Source organism: Dendropsophus ebraccatus, unplaced genomic scaffold (assembly GCF_027789765.1).
Source record: "Dendropsophus ebraccatus isolate aDenEbr1 unplaced genomic scaffold, aDenEbr1.pat pat_scaffold_83_ctg1, whole genome shotgun sequence".
Taxonomy (NCBI): domain Eukaryota; kingdom Metazoa; phylum Chordata; class Amphibia; order Anura; family Hylidae; genus Dendropsophus; species Dendropsophus ebraccatus.
In genome coordinates, this window is record NW_027210439.1 from 1,737,334 (window position 1) to 1,758,582 (window position 21,249).

Sequence of the window (21,249 nt, forward strand, 5' to 3'; positions counted from 1 at the left end):
GGAGTGCAGAAAAGGTCATTTTTTCTCGGTCCCTTTAAGAGGTAGGAGTTAAACAAGCTTAGGTCTGCGGTGCCCAGGGGGGACCCCATCCAGCCCGCACTGAGTTTCATTCCTACCACCTTAGGAAAAAAAGTCATTATTTTGAGGCTTAGAAGTCATTTCTGCAATTCCCATAGAAAATCAACGGCGTCTCTATTCAATTGTGTGGAGCGCATATCAGGTGGGTTTTCTCTGCCGGCTTAAGAGATACACGTGAAACTAAAGCCGATCCTGGGTGCCTAGGGTGCCTGTCATCCAATCCGCACTGAATTTCATTTCTAGCACATAGCCAAAAAATCGCCCCATTGACTTACATTGGAGTGCAGAAAAGGTCATTTTTTCTCGGTCCCTTTAAGAGGTAGGAGTTAAACAAGCTTAGGTCTGCGGTGCCCAGGGGGGACCCCATCCAGCCCGCACTGAGTTTCATTCCTACCACCTTAGGAAAAAAAGTCATTATTTTGAGGCTTAGAAGTCATTTCTGCAATTCCCATAGAAAATCAACGGCGTCTCTATTCAATTGTGTGGAGCGCATATCAGGTGGGTTTTCTCTGCCGGCTTAAGAGATACACGTGAAACTAAAGCCGATCCTGGGTGCCTAGGGTGCCTGTCATCCAATCCGCACTGAATTTCATTTCTAGCACATAGCCAAAAAATCGCCCCATTGACTTACATTGGAGTGCAGAAAAGGTCATTTTTTCTCGGTCCCTTTAAGAGGTAGGAGTTAAACAAGCTTAGGTCTGCGGTGCCCAGGGGGGACCCCATCCAGCCCGCACTGAGTTTCATTCCTACCACCTTAGGAAAAAAAGTCATTATTTTGAGGCTTAGAAGTCATTTCTGCAATTCCCATAGAAAATCAACGGCGTCTCTATTCAATTGTGTGGAGCGCATATCAGGTGGGTTTTCTCTGCCGGCTTAAGAGATACACGTGAAACTAAAGCCGATCCTGGGTGCCTAGGGTGCCTGTCATCCAATCCGCACTGAATTTCATTTCTAGCACATAGCCAAAAAATCGCCCCATTGACTTACATTGGAGTGCAGAAAAGGTCATTTTTTCTCGGTCCCTTTAAGAGGTAGGAGTTAAACAAGCTTAGGTCTGCGGTGCCCAGGGGGGACCCCATCCAGCCCGCACTGAGTTTCATTCCTACCACCTTAGGAAAAAAAGTCATTATTTTGAGGCTTAGAAGTCATTTCTGCAATTCCCATAGAAAATCAACGGCGTCTCTATTCAATTGTGTGGAGCGCATATCAGGTGGGTTTTCTCTGCCGGCTTAAGAGATACACGTGAAACTAAAGCCGATCCTGGGTGCCTAGGGTGCCTGTCATCCAATCCGCACTGAATTTCATTTCTAGCACATAGCCAAAAAATCGCCCCATTGACTTACATTGGAGTGCAGAAAAGGTCATTTTTTCTCGGTCCCTTTAAGAGGTAGGAGTTAAACAAGCTTAGGTCTGCGGTGCCCAGGGGGGACCCCATCCAGCCCGCACTGAGTTTCATTCCTACCACCTTAGGAAAAAAAGTCATTATTTTGAGGCTTAGAAGTCATTTCTGCAATTCCCATAGAAAATCAACGGCGTCTCTATTCAATTGTGTGGAGCGCATATCAGGTGGGTTTTCTCTGCCGGCTTAAGAGATACACGTGAAACTAAAGCCGATCCTGGGTGCCTAGGGTGCCTGTCATCCAATCCGCACTGAATTTCATTTCTAGCACATAGCCAAAAAATCGCCCCATTGACTTACATTGGAGTGCAGAAAAGGTCATTTTTTCTCGGTCCCTTTAAGAGGTAGGAGTTAAACAAGCTTAGGTCTGCGGTGCCCAGGGGGGACCCCATCCAGCCCGCACTGAGTTTCATTCCTACCACCTTAGGAAAAAAAGTCATTATTTTGAGGCTTAGAAGTCATTTCTGCAATTCCCATAGAAAATCAACGGCGTCTCTATTCAATTGTGTGGAGCGCATATCAGGTGGGTTTTCTCTGCCGGCTTAAGAGATACACGTGAAACTAAAGCCGATCCTGGGTGCCTAGGGTGCCTGTCATCCAATCCGCACTGAATTTCATTTCTAGCACATAGCCAAAAAATCGCCCCATTGACTTACATTGGAGTGCAGAAAAGGTCATTTTTTCTCGGTCCCTTTAAGAGGTAGGAGTTAAACAAGCTTAGGTCTGCGGTGCCCAGGGGGGACCCCATCCAGCCCGCACTGAGTTTCATTCCTACCACCTTAGGAAAAAAAGTCATTATTTTGAGGCTTAGAAGTCATTTCTGCAATTCCCATAGAAAATCAACGGCGTCTCTATTCAATTGTGTGGAGCGCATATCAGGTGGGTTTTCTCTGCCGGCTTAAGAGATACACGTGAAACTAAAGCCGATCCTGGGTGCCTAGGGTGCCTGTCATCCAATCCGCACTGAATTTCATTTCTAGCACATAGCCAAAAAATCGCCCCATTGACTTACATTGGAGTGCAGAAAAGGTCATTTTTTCTCGGTCCCTTTAAGAGGTAGGAGTTAAACAAGCTTAGGTCTGCGGTGCCCAGGGGGGACCCCATCCAGCCCGCACTGAGTTTCATTCCTACCACCTTAGGAAAAAAAGTCATTATTTTGAGGCTTAGAAGTCATTTCTGCAATTCCCATAGAAAATCAACGGCGTCTCTATTCAATTGTGTGGAGCGCATATCAGGTGGGTTTTCTCTGCCGGCTTAAGAGATACACGTGAAACTAAAGCCGATCCTGGGTGCCTAGGGTGCCTGTCATCCAATCCGCACTGAATTTCATTTCTAGCACATAGCCAAAAAATCGCCCCATTGACTTACATTGGAGTGCAGAAAAGGTCATTTTTTCTCGGTCCCTTTAAGAGGTAGGAGTTAAACAAGCTTAGGTCTGCGGTGCCCAGGGGGGACCCCATCCAGCCCGCACTGAGTTTCATTCCTACCACCTTAGGAAAAAAAGTCATTATTTTGAGGCTTAGAAGTCATTTCTGCAATTCCCATAGAAAATCAACGGCGTCTCTATTCAATTGTGTGGAGCGCATATCAGGTGGGTTTTCTCTGCCGGCTTAAGAGATACACGTGAAACTAAAGCCGATCCTGGGTGCCTAGGGTGCCTGTCATCCAATCCGCACTGAATTTCATTTCTAGCACATAGCCAAAAAATCGCCCCATTGACTTACATTGGAGTGCAGAAAAGGTCATTTTTTCTCGGTCCCTTTAAGAGGTAGGAGTTAAACAAGCTTAGGTCTGCGGTGCCCAGGGGGGACCCCATCCAGCCCGCACTGAGTTTCATTCCTACCACCTTAGGAAAAAAAGTCATTATTTTGAGGCTTAGAAGTCATTTCTGCAATTCCCATAGAAAATCAACGGCGTCTCTATTCAATTGTGTGGAGCGCATATCAGGTGGGTTTTCTCTGCCGGCTTAAGAGATACACGTGAAACTAAAGCCGATCCTGGGTGCCTAGGGTGCCTGTCATCCAATCCGCACTGAATTTCATTTCTAGCACATAGCCAAAAAATCGCCCCATTGACTTACATTGGAGTGCAGAAAAGGTCATTTTTTCTCGGTCCCTTTAAGAGGTAGGAGTTAAACAAGCTTAGGTCTGCGGTGCCCAGGGGGGACCCCATCCAGCCCGCACTGAGTTTCATTCCTACCACCTTAGGAAAAAAAGTCATTATTTTGAGGCTTAGAAGTCATTTCTGCAATTCCCATAGAAAATCAACGGCGTCTCTATTCAATTGTGTGGAGCGCATATCAGGTGGGTTTTCTCTGCCGGCTTAAGAGATACACGTGAAACTAAAGCCGATCCTGGGTGCCTAGGGTGCCTGTCATCCAATCCGCACTGAATTTCATTTCTAGCACATAGCCAAAAAATCGCCCCATTGACTTACATTGGAGTGCAGAAAAGGTCATTTTTTCTCGGTCCCTTTAAGAGGTAGGAGTTAAACAAGCTTAGGTCTGCGGTGCCCAGGGGGGACCCCATCCAGCCCGCACTGAGTTTCATTCCTACCACCTTAGGAAAAAAAGTCATTATTTTGAGGCTTAGAAGTCATTTCTGCAATTCCCATAGAAAATCAACGGCGTCTCTATTCAATTGTGTGGAGCGCATATCAGGTGGGTTTTCTCTGCCGGCTTAAGAGATACACGTGAAACTAAAGCCGATCCTGGGTGCCTAGGGTGCCTGTCATCCAATCCGCACTGAATTTCATTTCTAGCACATAGCCAAAAAATCGCCCCATTGACTTACATTGGAGTGCAGAAAAGGTCATTTTTTCTCGGTCCCTTTAAGAGGTAGGAGTTAAACAAGCTTAGGTCTGCGGTGCCCAGGGGGGACCCCATCCAGCCCGCACTGAGTTTCATTCCTACCACCTTAGGAAAAAAAGTCATTATTTTGAGGCTTAGAAGTCATTTCTGCAATTCCCATAGAAAATCAACGGCGTCTCTATTCAATTGTGTGGAGCGCATATCAGGTGGGTTTTCTCTGCCGGCTTAAGAGATACACGTGAAACTAAAGCCGATCCTGGGTGCCTAGGGTGCCTGTCATCCAATCCGCACTGAATTTCATTTCTAGCACATAGCCAAAAAATCGCCCCATTGACTTACATTGGAGTGCAGAAAAGGTCATTTTTTCTCGGTCCCTTTAAGAGGTAGGAGTTAAACAAGCTTAGGTCTGCGGTGCCCAGGGGGGACCCCATCCAGCCCGCACTGAGTTTCATTCCTACCACCTTAGGAAAAAAAGTCATTATTTTGAGGCTTAGAAGTCATTTCTGCAATTCCCATAGAAAATCAACGGCGTCTCTATTCAATTGTGTGGAGCGCATATCAGGTGGATTTTCTCTGCCGGCTTAAGAGATACACGTGAAACTAAAGCCGATCCTGGGTGCCTAGGGTGCCTGTCATCCAATCCGCACTGAATTTCATTTCTAGCACATAGCCAAAAAATCGCCCCATTGACTTACATTGGAGTGCAGAAAAGGTCATTTTTTCTCGGTCCCTTTAAGAGGTAGGAGTTAAACAAGCTAAGGTCTGCGGTGCCCAGGGGGGACCCCATCCAGCCCGCACTGAGTTTCATTCCTACCACCTTAGGAAAAAAAGTCATTATTTTGAGGCTTAGAAGTCATTTCTGCAATTCCCATAGAAAATCAACGGCGTCTCTATTCAATTGTGTGGAGCGCATATCAGGTGGGTTTTCTCTGCCGGCTTAAGAGATACACGTGAAACTAAAGCCGATCCTGGGTGCCTAGGGTGCCTGTCATCCAATCCGCACTGAATTTCATTTCTAGCACATAGCCAAAAAATCGCCCCATTGACTTACATTGGAGTGCAGAAAAGGTCATTTTTTCTCGGTCCCTTTAAGAGGTAGGAGTTAAACAAGCTTAGGTCTGCGGTGCCCAGGGGGGACCCCATCCAGCCCGCACTGAGTTTCATTCCTACCACCTTAGGAAAAAAAGTCATTATTTTGAGGCTTAGAAGTCATTTCTGCAATTCCCATAGAAAATCAACGGCGTCTCTATTCAATTGTGTGGAGCGCATATCAGGTGGGTTTTCTCTGCCGGCTTAAGAGATACACGTGAAACTAAAGCCGATCCTGGGTGCCTAGGGTGCCTGTCATCCAATCCGCACTGAATTTCATTTCTAGCACATAGCCAAAAAATCGCCCCATTGACTTACATTGGAGTGCAGAAAAGGTCATTTTTTCTCGGTCCCTTTAAGAGGTAGGAGTTAAACAAGCTTAGGTCTGCGGTGCCCAGGGGGGACCCCATCCAGCCCGCACTGAGTTTCATTCCTACCACCTTAGGAAAAAAAGTCATTATTTTGAGGCTTAGAAGTCATTTCTGCAATTCCCATAGAAAATCAACGGCGTCTCTATTCAATTGTGTGGAGCGCATATCAGGTGGGTTTTCTCTGCCGGCTTAAGAGATACACGTGAAACTAAAGCCGATCCTGGGTGCCTAGGGTGCCTGTCATCCAATCCGCACTGAATTTCATTTCTAGCACATAGCCAAAAAATCGCCCCATTGACTTACATTGGAGTGCAGAAAAGGTCATTTTTTCTCGGTCCCTTTAAGAGGTAGGAGTTAAACAAGCTTAGGTCTGCGGTGCCCAGGGGGGACCCCATCCAGCCCGCACTGAGTTTCATTCCTACCACCTTAGGAAAAAAAGTCATTATTTTGAGGCTTAGAAGTCATTTCTGCAATTCCCATAGAAAATCAACGGCGTCTCTATTCAATTGTGTGGAGCGCATATCAGGTGGGTTTTCTCTGCCGGCTTAAGAGATACACGTGAAACTAAAGCCGATCCTGGGTGCCTAGGGTGCCTGTCATCCAATCCGCACTGAATTTCATTTCTAGCACATAGCCAAAAAATCGCCCCATTGACTTACATTGGAGTGCAGAAAAGGTCATTTTTTCTCGGTCCCTTTAAGAGGTAGGAGTTAAACAAGCTTAGGTCTGCGGTGCCCAGGGGGGACCCCATCCAGCCCGCACTGAGTTTCATTCCTACCACCTTAGGAAAAAAAGTCATTATTTTGAGGCTTAGAAGTCATTTCTGCAATTCCCATAGAAAATCAACGGCGTCTCTATTCAATTGTGTGGAGCGCATATCAGGTGGGTTTTCTCTGCCGGCTTAAGAGATACACGTGAAACTAAAGCCGATCCTGGGTGCCTAGGGTGCCTGTCATCCAATCCGCACTGAATTTCATTTCTAGCACATAGCCAAAAAATCGCCCCATTGACTTACATTGGAGTGCAGAAAAGGTCATTTTTTCTCGGTCCCTTTAAGAGGTAGGAGTTAAACAAGCTTAGGTCTGCGGTGCCCAGGGGGGACCCCATCCAGCCCGCACTGAGTTTCATTCCTACCACCTTAGGAAAAAAAGTCATTATTTTGAGGCTTAGAAGTCATTTCTGCAATTCCCATAGAAAATCAACGGCGTCTCTATTCAATTGTGTGGAGCGCATATCAGGTGGGTTTTCTCTGCCGGCTTAAGAGATACACGTGAAACTAAAGCCGATCCTGGGTGCCTAGGGTGCCTGTCATCCAATCCGCACTGAATTTCATTTCTAGCACATAGCCAAAAAATCGCCCCATTGACTTACATTGGAGTGCAGAAAAGGTCATTTTTTCTCGGTCCCTTTAAGAGGTAGGAGTTAAACAAGCTTAGGTCTGCGGTGCCCAGGGGGGACCCCATCCAGCCCGCACTGAGTTTCATTCCTACCACCTTAGGAAAAAAAGTCATTATTTTGAGGCTTAGAAGTCATTTCTGCAATTCCCATAGAAAATCAACGGCGTCTCTATTCAATTGTGTGGAGCGCATATCAGGTGGGTTTTCTCTGCCGGCTTAAGAGATACACGTGAAACTAAAGCCGATCCTGGGTGCCTAGGGTGCCTGTCATCCAATCCGCACTGAATTTCATTTCTAGCACATAGCCAAAAAATCGCCCCATTGACTTACATTGGAGTGCAGAAAAGGTCATTTTTTCTCGGTCCCTTTAAGAGGTAGGAGTTAAACAAGCTTAGGTCTGCGGTGCCCAGGGGGGACCCCATCCAGCCCGCACTGAGTTTCATTCCTACCACCTTAGGAAAAAAAGTCATTATTTTGAGGCTTAGAAGTCATTTCTGCAATTCCCATAGAAAATCAACGGCGTCTCTATTCAATTGTGTGGAGCGCATATCAGGTGGGTTTTCTCTGCCGGCTTAAGAGATACACGTGAAACTAAAGCCGATCCTGGGTGCCTAGGGTGCCTGTCATCCAATCCGCACTGAATTTCATTTCTAGCACATAGCCAAAAAATCGCCCCATTGACTTACATTGGAGTGCAGAAAAGGTCATTTTTTCTCGGTCCCTTTAAGAGGTAGGAGTTAAACAAGCTTAGGTCTGCGGTGCCCAGGGGGGACCCCATCCAGCCCGCACTGAGTTTCATTCCTACCACCTTAGGAAAAAAAGTCATTATTTTGAGGCTTAGAAGTCATTTCTGCAATTCCCATAGAAAATCAACGGCGTCTCTATTCAATTGTGTGGAGCGCATATCAGGTGGGTTTTCTCTGCCGGCTTAAGAGATACACGTGAAACTAAAGCCGATCCTGGGTGCCTAGGGTGCCTGTCATCCAATCCGCACTGAATTTCATTTCTAGCACATAGCCAAAAAATCGCCCCATTGACTTACATTGGAGTGCAGAAAAGGTCATTTTTTCTCGGTCCCTTTAAGAGGTAGGAGTTAAACAAGCTTAGGTCTGCGGTGCCCAGGGGGACCCCATCCAGCCCGCACTGAGTTTCATTCCTACCACCTTAGGAAAAAAAGTCATTATTTTGAGGCTTAGAAGTCATTTCTGCAATTCCCATAGAAAATCAACGGCGTCTCTATTCAATTGTGTGGAGCGCATATCAGGTGGGTTTTCTCTGCCGGCTTAAGAGATACACGTGAAACTAAAGCCGATCCTGGGTGCCTAGGGTGCCTGTCATCCAATCCGCACTGAATTTCATTTCTAGCACATAGCCAAAAAATCGCCCCATTGACTTACATTGGAGTGCAGAAAAGGTCATTTTTTCTCGGTCCCTTTAAGAGGTAGGAGTTAAACAAGCTTAGGTCTGCGGTGCCCAGGGGGGACCCCATCCAGCCCGCACTGAGTTTCATTCCTACCACCTTAGGAAAAAAAGTCATTATTTTGAGGCTTAGAAGTCATTTCTGCAATTCCCATAGAAAATCAACGGCGTCTCTATTCAATTGTGTGGAGCGCATATCAGGTGGGTTTTCTCTGCCGGCTTAAGAGATACACGTGAAACTAAAGCCGATCCTGGGTGCCTAGGGTGCCTGTCATCCAATCCGCACTGAATTTCATTTCTAGCACATAGCCAAAAAATCGCCCCATTGACTTACATTGGAGTGCAGAAAAGGTCATTTTTTCTCGGTCCCTTTAAGAGGTAGGAGTTAAACAAGCTTAGGTCTGCGGTGCCCAGGGGGGACCCCATCCAGCCCGCACTGAGTTTCATTCCTACCACCTTAGGAAAAAAAGTCATTATTTTGAGGCTTAGAAGTCATTTCTGCAATTCCCATAGAAAATCAACGGCGTCTCTATTCAATTGTGTGGAGCGCATATCAGGTGGGTTTTCTCTGCCGGCTTAAGAGATACACGTGAAACTAAAGCCGATCCTGGGTGCCTAGGGTGCCTGTCATCCAATCCGCACTGAATTTCATTTCTAGCACATAGCCAAAAAATCGCCCCATTGACTTACATTGGAGTGCAGAAAAGGTCATTTTTTCTCGGTCCCTTTAAGAGGTAGGAGTTAAACAAGCTTAGGTCTGCGGTGCCCAGGGGGGACCCCATCCAGCCCGCACTGAGTTTCATTCCTACCACCTTAGGAAAAAAAGTCATTATTTTGAGGCTTAGAAGTCATTTCTGCAATTCCCATAGAAAATCAACGGCGTCTCTATTCAATTGTGTGGAGCGCATATCAGGTGGGTTTTCTCTGCCGGCTTAAGAGATACACGTGAAACTAAAGCCGATCCTGGGTGCCTAGGGTGCCTGTCATCCAATCCGCACTGAATTTCATTTCTAGCACATAGCCAAAAAATCGCCCCATTGACTTACATTGGAGTGCAGAAAAGGTCATTTTTTCTCGGTCCCTTTAAGAGGTAGGAGTTAAACAAGCTTAGGTCTGCGGTGCCCAGGGGGACCCCATCCAGCCCGCACTGAGTTTCATTCCTACCACCTTAGGAAAAAAAGTCATTATTTTGAGGCTTAGAAGTCATTTCTGCAATTCCCATAGAAAATCAACGGCGTCTCTATTCAATTGTGTGGAGCGCATATCAGGTGGGTTTTCTCTGCCGGCTTAAGAGATACACGTGAAACTAAAGCCGATCCTGGGTGCCTAGGGTGCCTGTCATCCAATCCGCACTGAATTTCATTTCTAGCACATAGCCAAAAAATCGCCCCATTGACTTACATTGGAGTGCAGAAAAGGTCATTTTTTCTCGGTCCCTTTAAGAGGTAGGAGTTAAACAAGCTTAGGTCTGCGGTGCCCAGGGGGGACCCCATCCAGCCCGCACTGAGTTTCATTCCTACCACCTTAGGAAAAAAAGTCATTATTTTGAGGCTTAGAAGTCATTTCTGCAATTCCCATAGAAAATCAACGGCGTCTCTATTCAATTGTGTGGAGCGCATATCAGGTGGGTTTTCTCTGCCGGCTTAAGAGATACACGTGAAACTAAAGCCGATCCTGGGTGCCTAGGGTGCCTGTCATCCAATCCGCACTGAATTTCATTTCTAGCACATAGCCAAAAAATCGCCCCATTGACTTACATTGGAGTGCAGAAAAGGTCATTTTTTCTCGGTCCCTTTAAGAGGTAGGAGTTAAACAAGCTTAGGTCTGCGGTGCCCAGGGGGGACCCCATCCAGCCCGCACTGAGTTTCATTCCTACCACCTTAGGAAAAAAAGTCATTATTTTGAGGCTTAGAAGTCATTTCTGCAATTCCCATAGAAAATCAACGGCGTCTCTATTCAATTGTGTGGAGCGCATATCAGGTGGGTTTTCTCTGCCGGCTTAAGAGATACACGTGAAACTAAAGCCGATCCTGGGTGCCTAGGGTGCCTGTCATCCAATCCGCACTGAATTTCATTTCTAGCACATAGCCAAAAAATCGCCCCATTGACTTACATTGGAGTGCAGAAAAGGTCATTTTTTCTCGGTCCCTTTAAGAGGTAGGAGTTAAACAAGCTTAGGTCTGCGGTGCCCAGGGGGGACCCCATCCAGCCCGCACTGAGTTTCATTCCTACCACCTTAGGAAAAAAAGTCATTATTTTGAGGCTTAGAAGTCATTTCTGCAATTCCCATAGAAAATCAACGGCGTCTCTATTCAATTGTGTGGAGCGCATATCAGGTGGGTTTTCTCTGCCGGCTTAAGAGATACACGTGAAACTAAAGCCGATCCTGGGTGCCTAGGGTGCCTGTCATCCAATCCGCACTGAATTTCATTTCTAGCACATAGCCAAAAAATCGCCCCATTGACTTACATTGGAGTGCAGAAAAGGTCATTTTTTCTCGGTCCCTTTAAGAGGTAGGAGTTAAACAAGCTTAGGTCTGCGGTGCCCAGGGGGGACCCCATCCAGCCCGCACTGAGTTTCATTCCTACCACCTTAGGAAAAAAAGTCATTATTTTGAGGCTTAGAAGTCATTTCTGCAATTCCCATAGAAAATCAACGGCGTCTCTATTCAATTGTGTGGAGCGCATATCAGGTGGGTTTTCTCTGCCGGCTTAAGAGATACACGTGAAACTAAAGCCGATCCTGGGTGCCTAGGGTGCCTGTCATCCAATCCGCACTGAATTTCATTTCTAGCACATAGCCAAAAAATCGCCCCATTGACTTACATTGGAGTGCAGAAAAGGTCATTTTTTCTCGGTCCCTTTAAGAGGTAGGAGTTAAACAAGCTTAGGTCTGCGGTGCCCAGGGGGGACCCCATCCAGCCCGCACTGAGTTTCATTCCTACCACCTTAGGAAAAAAAGTCATTATTTTGAGGCTTAGAAGTCATTTCTGCAATTCCCATAGAAAATCAACGGCGTCTCTATTCAATTGTGTGGAGCGCATATCAGGTGGGTTTTCTCTGCCGGCTTAAGAGATACACGTGAAACTAAAGCCGATCCTGGGTGCCTAGGGTGCCTGTCATCCAATCCGCACTGAATTTCATTTCTAGCACATAGCCAAAAAATCGCCCCATTGACTTACATTGGAGTGCAGAAAAGGTCATTTTTTCTCGGTCCCTTTAAGAGGTAGGAGTTAAACAAGCTTAGGTCTGCGGTGCCCAGGGGGGACCCCATCCAGCCCGCACTGAGTTTCATTCCTACCACCTTAGGAAAAAAAGTCATTATTTTGAGGCTTAGAAGTCATTTCTGCAATTCCCATAGAAAATCAACGGCGTCTCTATTCAATTGTGTGGAGCGCATATCAGGTGGGTTTTCTCTGCCGGCTTAAGAGATACACGTGAAACTAAAGCCGATCCTGGGTGCCTAGGGTGCCTGTCATCCAATCCGCACTGAATTTCATTTCTAGCACATAGCCAAAAAATCGCCCCATTGACTTACATTGGAGTGCAGAAAAGGTCATTTTTTCTCGGTCCCTTTAAGAGGTAGGAGTTAAACAAGCTTAGGTCTGCGGTGCCCAGGGGGGACCCCATCCAGCCCGCACTGAGTTTCATTCCTACCACCTTAGGAAAAAAAGTCATTATTTTGAGGCTTAGAAGTCATTTCTGCAATTCCCATAGAAAATCAACGGCGTCTCTATTCAATTGTGTGGAGCGCATATCAGGTGGGTTTTCTCTGCCGGCTTAAGAGATACACGTGAAACTAAAGCCGATCCTGGGTGCCTAGGGTGCCTGTCATCCAATCCGCACTGAATTTCATTTCTAGCACATAGCCAAAAAATCGCCCCATTGACTTACATTGGAGTGCAGAAAAGGTCATTTTTTCTCGGTCCCTTTAAGAGGTAGGAGTTAAACAAGCTTAGGTCTGCGGTGCCCAGGGGGGACCCCATCCAGCCCGCACTGAGTTTCATTCCTACCACCTTAGGAAAAAAAGTCATTATTTTGAGGCTTAGAAGTCATTTCTGCAATTCCCATAGAAAATCAACGGCGTCTCTATTCAATTGTGTGGAGCGCATATCAGGTGGGTTTTCTCTGCCGGCTTAAGAGATACACGTGAAACTAAAGCCGATCCTGGGTGCCTAGGGTGCCTGTCATCCAATCCGCACTGAATTTCATTTCTAGCACATAGCCAAAAAATCGCCCCATTGACTTACATTGGAGTGCAGAAAAGGTCATTTTTTCTCGGTCCCTTTAAGAGGTAGGAGTTAAACAAGCTTAGGTCTGCGGTGCCCAGGGGGGACCCCATCCAGCCCGCACTGAGTTTCATTCCTACCACCTTAGGAAAAAAAGTCATTATTTTGAGGCTTAGAAGTCATTTCTGCAATTCCCATAGAAAATCAACGGCGTCTCTATTCAATTGTGTGGAGCGCATATCAGGTGGGTTTTCTCTGCCGGCTTAAGAGATACACGTGAAACTAAAGCCGATCCTGGGTGCCTAGGGTGCCTGTCATCCAATCCGCACTGAATTTCATTTCTAGCACATAGCCAAAAAATCGCCCCATTGACTTACATTGGAGTGCAGAAAAGGTCATTTTTTCTCGGTCCCTTTAAGAGGTAGGAGTTAAACAAGCTTAGGTCTGCGGTGCCCAGGGGGGACCCCATCCAGCCCGCACTGAGTTTCATTCCTACCACCTTAGGAAAAAAAGTCATTATTTTGAGGCTTAGAAGTCATTTCTGCAATTCCCATAGAAAATCAACGGCGTCTCTATTCAATTGTGTGGAGCGCATATCAGGTGGGTTTTCTCTGCCGGCTTAAGAGATACACGTGAAACTAAAGCCGATCCTGGGTGCCTAGGGTGCCTGTCATCCAATCCGCACTGAATTTCATTTCTAGCACATAGCCAAAAAATCGCCCCATTGACTTACATTGGAGTGCAGAAAAGGTCATTTTTTCTCGGTCCCTTTAAGAGGTAGGAGTTAAACAAGCTTAGGTCTGCGGTGCCCAGGGGGGACCCCATCCAGCCCGCACTGAGTTTCATTCCTACCACCTTAGGAAAAAAAGTCATTATTTTGAGGCTTAGAAGTCATTTCTGCAATTCCCATAGAAAATCAACGGCGTCTCTATTCAATTGTGTGGAGCGCATATCAGGTGGGTTTTCTCTGCCGGCTTAAGAGATACACGTGAAACTAAAGCCGATCCTGGGTGCCTAGGGTGCCTGTCATCCAATCCGCACTGAATTTCATTTCTAGCACATAGCCAAAAAATCGCCCCATTGACTTACATTGGAGTGCAGAAAAGGTCATTTTTTCTCGGTCCCTTTAAGAGGTAGGAGTTAAACAAGCTTAGGTCTGCGGTGCCCAGGGGGGACCCCATCCAGCCCGCACTGAGTTTCATTCCTACCACCTTAGGAAAAAAAGTCATTATTTTGAGGCTTAGAAGTCATTTCTGCAATTCCCATAGAAAATCAACGGCGTCTCTATTCAATTGTGTGGAGCGCATATCAGGTGGGTTTTCTCTGCCGGCTTAAGAGATACACGTGAAACTAAAGCCGATCCTGGGTGCCTAGGGTGCCTGTCATCCAATCCGCACTGAATTTCATTTCTAGCACATAGCCAAAAAATCGCCCCATTGACTTACATTGGAGTGCAGAAAAGGTCATTTTTTCTCGGTCCCTTTAAGAGGTAGGAGTTAAACAAGCTTAGGTCTGCGGTGCCCAGGGGGGACCCCATCCAGCCCGCACTGAGTTTCATTCCTACCACCTTAGGAAAAAAAGTCATTATTTTGAGGCTTAGAAGTCATTTCTGCAATTCCCATAGAAAATCAACGGCGTCTCTATTCAATTGTGTGGAGCGCATATCAGGTGGGTTTTCTCTGCCGGCTTAAGAGATACACGTGAAACTAAAGCCGATCCTGGGTGCCTAGGGTGCCTGTCATCCAATCCGCACTGAATTTCATTTCTAGCACATAGCCAAAAAATCGCCCCATTGACTTACATTGGAGTGCAGAAAAGGTCATTTTTTCTCGGTCCCTTTAAGAGGTAGGAGTTAAACAAGCTTAGGTCTGCGGTGCCCAGGGGGGACCCCATCCAGCCCGCACTGAGTTTCATTCCTACCACCTTAGGAAAAAAAGTCATTATTTTGAGGCTTAGAAGTCATTTCTGCAATTCCCATAGAAAATCAACGGCGTCTCTATTCAATTGTGTGGAGCGCATATCAGGTGGGTTTTCTCTGCCGGCTTAAGAGATACACGTGAAACTAAAGCCGATCCTGGGTGCCTAGGGTGCCTGTCATCCAATCCGCACTGAATTTCATTTCTAGCACATAGCCAAAAAATCGCCCCATTGACTTACATTGGAGTGCAGAAAAGGTCATTTTTTCTCGGTCCCTTTAAGAGGTAGGAGTTAAACAAGCTTAGGTCTGCGGTGCCCAGGGGGGACCCCATCCAGCCCGCACTGAGTTTCATTCCTACCACCTTAGGAAAAAAAGTCATTATTTTGAGGCTTAGAAGTCATTTCTGCAATTCCCATAGAAAATCAACGGCGTCTCTATTCAATTGTGTGGAGCGCATATCAGGTGGGTTTTCTCTGCCGGCTTAAGAGATACACGTGAAACTAAAGCCGATCCTGGGTGCCTAGGGTGCCTGTCATCCAATCCGCACTGAATTTCATTTCTAGCACATAGCCAAAAAATCGCCCCATTGACTTACATTGGAGTGCAGAAAAGGTCATTTTTTCTCGGTCCCTTTAAGAGGTAGGAGTTAAACAAGCTTAGGTCTGCGGTGCCCAGGGGGGACCCCATCCAGCCCGCACTGAGTTTCATTCCTACCACCTTAGGAAAAAAAGTCATTATTTTGAGGCTTAGAAGTCATTTCTGCAATTCCCATAGAAAATCAACGGCGTCTCTATTCAATTGTGTGGAGCGCATATCAGGTGGGTTTTCTCTGCCGGCTTAAGAGATACACGTGAAACTAAAGCCGATCCTGGGTGCCTAGGGTGCCTGTCATCCAATCCGCACTGAATTTCATTTCTAGCACATAGCCAAAAAATCGCCCCATTGACTTACATTGGAGTGCAGAAAAGGTCATTTTTTCTCGGTCCCTTTAAGAGGTAGGAGTTAAACAAGCTTAGGTCTGCGGTGCCCAGGGGGGACCCCATCCAGCCCGCACTGAGTTTCATTCCTACCACCTTAGGAAAAAAAGTCATTATTTTGAGGCTTAGAAGTCATTTCTGCAATTCCCATAGAAAATCAACGGCGTCTCTATTCAATTGTGTGGAGCGCATATCAGGTGGGTTTTCTCTGCCGGCTTAAGAGATACACGTGAAACTAAAGCCGATCCTGGGTGCCTAGGGTGCCTGTCATCCAATCCGCACTGAATTTCATTTCTAGCACATAGCCAAAAAATCGCCCCATTGACTTACATTGGAGTGCAGAAAAGGTCATTTTTTCTCGGTCCCTTTAAGAGGTAGGAGTTAAACAAGCTTAGGTCTGCGGTGCCCAGGGGGACCCCATCCAGCCCGCACTGAGTTTCATTCCTACCACCTTAGGAAAAAAAGTCATTATTTTGAGGCTTAGAAGTCATTTCTGCAATTCCCATAGAAAATCAACGGCGTCTCTATTCAATTGTGTGGAGCGCATATCAGGTGGGTTTTCTCTGCCGGCTTAAGAGATACACGTGAAACTAAAGCCGATCCTGGGTGCCTAGGGTGCCTGTCATCCAATCCGCACTGAATTTCATTTCTAGCACATAGCCAAAAAATCGCCCCATTGACTTACATTGGAGTGCAGAAAAGGTCATTTTTTCTCGGTCCCTTTAAGAGGTAGGAGTTAAACAAGCTTAGGTCTGCGGTGCCCAGGGGGGACCCCATCCAGCCCGCACTGAGTTTCATTCCTACCACCTTAGGAAAAAAAGTCATTATTTTGAGGCTTAGAAGTCATTTCTGCAATTCCCATAGAAAATCAACGGCGTCTCTATTCAATTGTGTGGAGCGCATATCAGGTGGGTTTTCTCTGCCGGCTTAAGAGATACACGTGAAACTAAAGCCGATCCTGGGTGCCTAGGGTGCCTGTCATCCAATCCGCACTGAATTTCATTTCTAGCACATAGCCAAAAAATCGCCCCATTGACTTACATTGGAGTGCAGAAAAGGTCATTTTTTCTCGGTCCCTTTAAGAGGTAGGAGTTAAACAAGCTTAGGTCTGCGGTGCCCAGGGGGGACCCCATCCAGCCCGCACTGAGTTTCATTCCTACCACCTTAGGAAAAAAAGTCATTATTTTGAGGCTTAGAAGTCATTTCTGCAATTCCCATAGAAAATCAACGGCGTCTCTATTCAATTGTGTGGAGCGCATATCAGGTGGGTTTTCTCTGCCGGCTTAAGAGATACACGTGAAACTAAAGCCGATCCTGGGTGCCTAGGGTGCCTGTCATCCAATCCGCACTGAATTTCATTTCTAGCACATAGCCAAAAAATCGCCCCATTGACTTACATTGGAGTGCAGAAAAGGTCATTTTTTCTCGGTCCCTTTAAGAGGTAGGAGTTAAACAAGCTTAGGTCTGCGGTGCCCAGGGGGGACCCCATCCAGCCCGCACTGAGTTTCATTCCTACCACCTTAGGAAAAAAAGTCATTATTTTGAGGCTTAGAAGTCATTTCTGCAATTCCCATAGAAAATCAACGGCGTCTCTATTCAATTGTGTGGAGCGCATATCAGGTGGGTTTTCTCTGCCGGCTTAAGAGATACACGTGAAACTAAAGCCGATCCTGGGTGCCTAGGGTGCCTGTCATCCAATCCGCACTGAATTTCATTTCTAGCACATAGCCAAAAAATCGCCCCATTGACTTACATTGGAGTGCAGAAAAGGTCATTTTTTCTCGGTCCCTTTAAGAGGTAGGAGTTAAACAAGCTTAGGTCTGCGGTGCCCAGGGGGGACCCCATCCAGCCCGCACTGAGTTTCATTCCTACCACCTTAGGAAAAAAAGTCATTATTTTGAGGCTTAGAAGTCATTTCTGCAATTCCCATAGAAAATCAACGGCGTCTCTATTCAATTGTGTGGAGCGCATATCAGGTGGGTTTTCTCTGCCGGCTTAAGAGATACACGTGAAACTAAAGCCGATCCTGGGTGCCTAGGGTGCCTGTCATCCAATCCGCACTGAATTTCATTTCTAGCACATAGCCAAAAAATCGCCCCATTGACTTACATTGGAGTGCAGAAAAGGTCATTTTTTCTCGGTCCCTTTAAGAGGTAGGAGTTAAACAAGCTTAGGTCTGCGGTGCCCAGGGGGGACCCCATCCAGCCCGCACTGAGTTTCATTCCTACCACCTTAGGAAAAAAAGTCATTATTTTGAGGCTTAGAAGTCATTTCTGCAATTCCCATAGAAAATCAACGGCGTCTCTATTCAATTGTGTGGAGCGCATATCAGGTGGGTTTTCTCTGCCGGCTTAAGAGATACACGTGAAACTAAAGCCGATCCTGGGTGCCTAGGGTGCCTGTCATCCAATCCGCACTGAATTTCATTTCTAGCACATAGCCAAAAAATCGCCCCATTGACTTACATTGGAGTGCAGAAAAGGTCATTTTTTCTCGGTCCCTTTAAGAGGTAGGAGTTAAACAAGCTTAGGTCTGCGGTGCCCAGGGGGGACCCCATCCAGCCCGCACTGAGTTTCATTCCTACCACCTTAGGAAAAAAAGTCATTATTTTGAGGCTTAGAAGTCATTTCTGCAATTCCCATAGAAAATCAACGGCGTCTCTATTCAATTGTGTGGAGCGCATATCAGGTGGGTTTTCTCTGCCGGCTTAAGAGATACACGTGAAACTAAAGCCGATCCTGGGTGCCTAGGGTGCCTGTCATCCAATCCGCACTGAATTTCATTTCTAGCACATAGCCAAAAAATCGCCCCATTGACTTACATTGGAGTGCAGAAAAGGTCATTTTTTCTCGGTCCCTTTAAGAGGTAGGAGTTAAACAAGCTTAGGTCTGCGGTGCCCAGGGGGGACCCCATCCAGCCCGCACTGAGTTTCATTCCTACCACCTTAGGAAAAAAAGTCATTATTTTGAGGCTTAGAAGTCATTTCTGCAATTCCCATAGAAAATCAACGGCGTCTCTATTCAATTGTGTGGAGCGCATATCAGGTGGGTTTTCTCTGCCGGCTTAAGAGATACACGTGAAACTAAAGCCGATCCTGGGTGCCTAGGGTGCCTGTCATCCAATCCGCACTGAATTTCATTTCTAGCACATAGCCAAAAAATCGCCCCATTGACTTACATTGGAGTGCAGAAAAGGTCATTTTTTCTCGGTCCCTTTAAGAGGTAGGAGTTAAACAAGCTTAGGTCTGCGGTGCCCAGGGGGGACCCCATCCAGCCCGCACTGAGTTTCATTCCTACCACCTTAGGAAAAAAAGTCATTATTTTGAGGCTTAGAAGTCATTTCTGCAATTCCCATAGAAAATCAACGGCGTCTCTATTCAATTGTGTGGAGCGCATATCAGGTGGGTTTTCTCTGCCGGCTTAAGAGATACACGTGAAACTAAAGCCGATCCTGGGTGCCTAGGGTGCCTGTCATCCAATCCGCACTGAATTTCATTTCTAGCACATAGCCAAAAAATCGCCCCATTGACTTACATTGGAGTGCAGAAAAGGTCATTTTTTCTCGGTCCCTTTAAGAGGTAGGAGTTAAACAAGCTTAGGTCTGCGGTGCCCAGGGGGGACCCCATCCAGCCCGCACTGAGTTTCATTCCTACCACCTTAGGAAAAAAAGTCATTATTTTGAGGCTTAGAAGTCATTTCTGCAATTCCCATAGAAAATCAACGGCGTCTCTATTCAATTGTGTGGAGCGCATATCAGGTGGGTTTTCTCTGCCGGCTTAAGAGATACACGTGAAACTAAAGCCGATCCTGGGTGCCTAGGGTGCCTGTCATCCAATCCGCACTGAATTTCATTTCTAGCACATAGCCAAAAAATCGCCCCATTGACTTACATTGGAGTGCAGAAAAGGTCATTTTTTCTCGGTCCCTTTAAGAGGTAGGAGTTAAACAAGCTTAGGTCTGCGGTGCCCAGGGGGGACCCCATCCAGCCCGCACTGAGTTTCATTCCTACCACCTTAGGAAAAAAAGTCATTATTTTGAGGCTTAGAAGTCATTTCTGCAATTCCCATAGAAAATCAACGGCGTCTCTATTCAATTGTGTGGAGCGCATATCAGGTGGGTTTTCTCTGCCGGCTTAAGAGATACACGTGAAACTAAAGCCGATCCTGGGTGCCTAGGGTGCCTGTCATCCAATCCGCACTGAATTTCATTTCTAGCACATAGCCAAAAAATCGCCCCATTGACTTACATTGGAGTGCAGAAAAGGTCATTTTTTCTCGGTCCCTTTAAGAGGTAGGAGTTAAACAAGCTTAGGTCTGCGGTGCCCAGGGGGGACCCCATCCAGCCCGCACTGAGTTTCATTCCTACCACCTTAGGAAAAAAAGTCATTATTTTGAGGCTTAGAAGTCATTTCTGCAATTCCCATAGAAAATCAACGGCGTCTCTATTCAATTGTGTGGAGCGCATATCAGGTGGGTTTTCTCTGCCGGCTTAAGAGATACACGTGAAACTAAAGCCGATCCTGGGTGCCTAGGGTGCCTGTCATCCAATCCGCACTGAATTTCATTTCTAGCACATAGCCAAAAAATCGCCCCATTGACTTACATTGGAGTGCAGAAAAGGTCATTTTTTCTCGGTCCCTTTAAGAGGTAGGAGTTAAACAAGCTTAGGTCTGCGGTGCCCAGGGGGGACCCCATCCAGCCCGCACTGAGTTTCATTCCTACCACCTTAGGAAAAAAAGTCATTATTTTGAGGCTTAGAAGTCATTTCTGCAATTCCCATAGAAAATCAACGGCGTCTCTATTCAATTGTGTGGAGCGCATATCAGGTGGGTTTTCTCTGCCGGCTTAAGAGATACACGTGAAACTAAAGCCGATCCTGGGTGCCTAGGGTGCCTGTCATCCAATCCGCACTGAATTTCATTTCTAGCACATAGCCAAAAAATCGCCCCATTGACTTACATTGGAGTGCAGAAAAGGTCATTTTTTCTCGGTCCCTTTAAGAGGTAGGAGTTAAACAAGCTTAGGTCTGCGGTGCCCAGGGGGGACCCCATCCAGCCCGCACTGAGTTTCATTCCTACCACCTTAGGAAAAAAAGTCATTATTTTGAGGCTTAGAAGTCATTTCTGCAATTCCCATAGAAAATCAACGGCGTCTCTATTCAATTGTGTGGAGCGCATATCAGGTGGGTTTTCTCTGCCGGCTTAAGAGATACACGTGAAACTAAAGCCGATCCTGGGTGCCTAGGGTGCCTGTCATCCAATCCGCACTGAATTTCATTTCTAGCACATAGCCAAAAAATCGCCCCATTGACTTACATTGGAGTGCAGAAAAGGTCATTTTTTCTCGGTCCCTTTAAGAGGTAGGAGTTAAACAAGCTTAGGTCTGCGGTGCCCAGGGGGGACCCCATCCAGCCCGCACTGAGTTTCATTCCTACCACCTTAGGAAACAAAGTCATTATTTTGAGGCTTAGAAGTCATTTCTGCAATTCCCATAGAAAATCAACGGCGTCTCTATTCAATTGTGTGGAGCGCATATCAGGTGGGTTTTCTCTGCCGGCTTAAGAGAT